Consider the following 4,624-nt stretch of genomic DNA (forward strand, 5'->3'; position numbering starts at 1 on the left):
CACAAATCCAACTTAAAAGTGGAAAATAGATTCCTCCATCTCAAAAGAAAACAAAGGATAAATAGAAGAACATTCAACTAATCGAAGCTATTATTCCACAAGAGTCTCTTAAACTTAAGGTTACTAGTATAAATATGGATTATAACATATTATCCTATCTCCATAAATTACCTGCACTGCTGAGTGTCTATGACGCCCTACTTATATCTAAGAACCTTTAAGAAACACTCATTAAAGCTTTGCAAAATCTTGAATAATATGAGGCATTCTTTGCTGAGCAAAATTTGAAAGAAGCATTGCATACATAAAATGATGTTATAATCACTTCTATGTTAGTGATCTGTTCCTGGGAATTACAGATCATAATCGACCATTATATATTATTATGGAGAGTAACAATATTAAAATAAATAAAATTTTTATTGATCTAGGTTCCTCTGTTAGTCTAATGAGCCTAAAAAAGCTCAAAAGATTGGCCCTATACGTCAAGTATTTGAACATAAGTACTATGTTTCTATAAGGATTCAATGAACAAGGGCAAAGAACCGTGGGATTTTTGGTCTTGCCTCTAGATTTTAGGGAGCTTAATAAAGAGGCGATATTTCACATCATTGATACCAACACATTATACAAGACACTTCTCAGAAGACAAAGGCTCCACGAGTATGGTATATTGCTTTCAACACTTCATCGATTATGAAATACATTCAAAATAATGAAGAATATCACATTGATGGAGATGAACAACCATTCTTGGTGCACGAAGTCAAAATTTATGATGACGCTAACTACTTTATAGTTCAAAAGTCAAAAGGCAATGAACTTCAGAGAATTCAGGCTGTTACATTAGATAAGAAAAAGTTGAAAGATAAAGACAAAATTAAATTAAAGAAAATTTGTTTAGTGCCTCACCTCGATAGTGATATCGAAGAGGATGATATCTACACAACTTTTAAGCCCTTGATCTTAAGGAAAAGAATGAATGAACTATCGAGTGTCCCTTTTGATTATGAAGCTAATCACATAAATAAGGTATGGTGTTCAAGCGTTATCATTGAGGGAGAAGAAAAATTCTTTTATCAGCCCAAGGGTACTACAGAATATTAGGAGGAAGGGGACTTAGGACCTAGTTCCATATATAAAAAATTACAAATAAGGGTGTCTGAAATTCAAATATCTATAGATATCATCAAAATAGTACTTATGCTGGTGGCACATTCCAAAACATTAACTATCTTACCAAACACAAATATAGAAATGTTAAAAACTTTTTATGTCCCCACCAAAAGAGGTCTCAATGAACGTGGATTCATTTTCTATTAATCAAGAGTAATACCGCATCACATACTCATGAAATAGAATGCAAAGATGATTAGAAATATGAAGATATGTTGATAATTATTCCTCAATATCCTTCACCCATTATAAAAATGCTGATAGAAAGAAGAATCTTTTTCATGCAAACATGCAAGCAAGCCCGTTACTTTAGAAAGCTTTGGCATAACGAGCAAGCATAAAATCCTATTGGCAATGGTTTGTCTACATCATGGGGTCTTGGATATGCTCGATAGCCATATCTTACATGATCAACAATCTATCATTATCTTGTGTACCCTCAACATCCACATCTTATATATACAACCTCCTACAATATTACAGATAAGAAGGAGAGACCGTTAGAGTCTAAAAATCAAGCAGAAGATCTAATTGTGGATCTGAAAGAAGCCCAAAAAGAATTTGAAGAAGGTGGCCAAGCTAACATGGATGAGCTCAAAGAGATAAACTTGGGTACTGAAGAAGATCCGAAACCTATATTCTTCAGTTCTAATCCCTCACAAGATAAAACAAAGTTGTTAAAAATATTACTTCTTAAATACAAAGACTATTTTGCATGGAACTACACTAAAATGACTCGATTATCACCAAAGATGGTAGTGCATAAACTCTCCATCGATACCAGGATACCTCCTGTCAAGCAAACACCCAGGCGAATATGACTTGAAATTATAGAACAAGTCATTGATGAAACCAAAAAGCTTATTAAAGCCAATTTTATTCAAAAAAAGAAGTATGCTAATTAGATTTCTAATATCATTCCAGTAAAGAAAAAGAATTGTCAAATACATGTCTATATAGACTACCGAGATTTGAATAAAGTATGCCCAAAGGATAATTTCCCATTGTCCAATACAGAACTTATGGTCAATAATACATCAAACCATGACATATTCTCATTCGTGGATGGATCATTAGGTTATAATCAAATCAAGATGGATCTGGAGGATGAAAAACACACCTCATTTCAAACTCCGTTTGACATATATTGCTGCAAGGTGATGTCATTCAGCTTGAAAAATATAGGAGCTACCTATCAAACAGTAATGACTCAAATCTTCAATGATCTAATTAATAAACATATTGAAAGTTATAGTGATGACTTGGTTGTAAAAAGTAAAGTTCAACAAGAGCATATAAATGATCTTAAGATTGTATTCAAAAGAATTCAAAAATTCAATTAGAAAATGAATCCATTAAATTGTGCTTTCTGTGTTTCATCCAAAAAATTCCTTGGATTTATTATACGTAGTAGAGGAATTGAAATTGATTCCTCTAAAATTAAAGCAATCATAGAAATGTCACCTTCAAAAACTTTAAAACAACTTCGTTCAATTCAGGGTATATTAACGTACAATTGAAGTTTATATCTAACCGTTTAGGTAGATGTCAACCATTCACATGTCTAATAAAGAATAATAAGCCTTTTATATGGGATAATGCATGTCAAAAGTGTTGAGTCTAGTAATTAGGATGTTAAGCCTAAGTTAATGTCCCAAGGCTACCAAGAGGGGGGTGAATTGGTAGTTTAACCTGGTTTCCTGCATTCATAACAAATTACTTCATTAGAAACCTTGCCATTTCTGTTAAACTTACCTCTATTCCATTGCTGGCGTCTCTTCTACTTCCTCTTTAAAAAGCTTCTGAATTGTCTAGTCATCAGTGCAATATCATCTTCATCCTCAGGTTGTGAGTGTTCACTCTCTGACTCTTACACCTTAGTGCATTATTTTTCTCCTTTCGTGGTTCACCTGCATCAATCTTTCTTTGACTTACTCCTTGCTCATAAGCAATGAGTGAACCAAGAAGATTGTCAATAGAGTAAATGTTAAGATCTTTAGACTCTGTAATTGCTGTAATTTTAGCATCATAAGTAGTATGTAAAAATCAAAGTATTTTATTAACCATTTCAGCATTAGTTAATTCCCTACCAAGTGCATGCAAAGAAGTGACAATTTGTGTGAATCTTGTGTACATGTCAGAGATAGATTCATTAGGTTTAATGCGAAATAATTCATAGTCATGTAACAAGATATTGAGTCTTGATTGCTTAATCTCATTTGTCCCTTCATAAGTTATACAAAGTCTATCCCATATGTCCTTTCCACTTTTACAAGTAGAAACCCGCATGTAGTTTTCAGATTTTAAAGCACAAAAGAAACTATTTAGACATTTGGCATTTAATTATGCTATTCCTTGGATTTATTATACGTAGTAGAGGAATTAAAATTGATTCCTCTAAAATTAAAGCAATCATAGAAATGTCACCTTCAAAAACTTTAAAACAACTTCGTTCAATTCAGGGTATATTAGAATACAATTGAAGTTTATATCTAACCGTTCAGGTAGATGTCAACCATTCACATGTCTAATAAAGAAAAATAAGCCTTTTATATGGGATAATGCATGTCAAAAGTGTTGAGTCTAGTAATTAGATGTTAAGCCTAAGTTAATGTCCCAAGGCTATCAAGAGGGGGGGGGGGTGAATTGGTAGTTTAAAAATTTTAAGCCCTCTTTTAAAAATATGTTGAACCGAAATAAAATTGTTTCTTTTAAGTTTTGTAGAAAATGTTTTTCAACCACAGAGTTTTTAAAACAAAAAAATTCAATGCGGAAATGTAAAAACAGTAAAGTAAATGACACCAAATTTATAGTGGTTCGGCCTAAAACCAGACCTACATCCACTCCCAAGAGGCACACTCTGAGTATTGCACTAATACCAATAGTGACTCTCTTTTTGCACCCACAGCAAGGCGGAGAAGCCTTTACAACACACTCTTTTCACCTTTACCCGGTGGACAGAGAAGCGTCGTCCTTTTACACAATCCTAGTGTTGGTAGAGAACCGTCCGTCCTTTCACACTCTCCTAGTGTGGGCAGAGAACCCTTCGGCTATTCACACTCTCCAAGTGTAGGCAGCGATCCCTTTGGCTATTCACAATGTACAAGTGTAGGCAGCGAACCCTTCGGCTATTTACACTCTCCAAGTGTCGGCAGAAAACTGGATCTCCTTGATAGATCTTCTCACAAGAATCTAGAAGGAAGAAGGAAAAGAGTGAAGTAATCCCAATTCACAAGTAGAGATTCTTACCTTTGAACTCCAAGTGAAGCCTTCACGCTCCAGTGGTAGAAATCCTCCTTTGAATGCACTCTTACACTCTCTCCTTGGCTATTCTCTCAAAAGGCACGAAGATCAAATGACAAAAAGATTGGGTGGCAGTCTAATTTGGACTATATATACAAAAGACAAGAAAAACCGCCCAAAAACTATAAGTTTTCAATTCTGTACG

This window comes from Dendrobium catenatum, unplaced genomic scaffold (genome assembly GCF_001605985.2).
Source record: "Dendrobium catenatum unplaced genomic scaffold, ASM160598v2 fragScaff_scaffold_221, whole genome shotgun sequence".
Taxonomy (NCBI): domain Eukaryota; kingdom Viridiplantae; phylum Streptophyta; class Magnoliopsida; order Asparagales; family Orchidaceae; genus Dendrobium; species Dendrobium catenatum.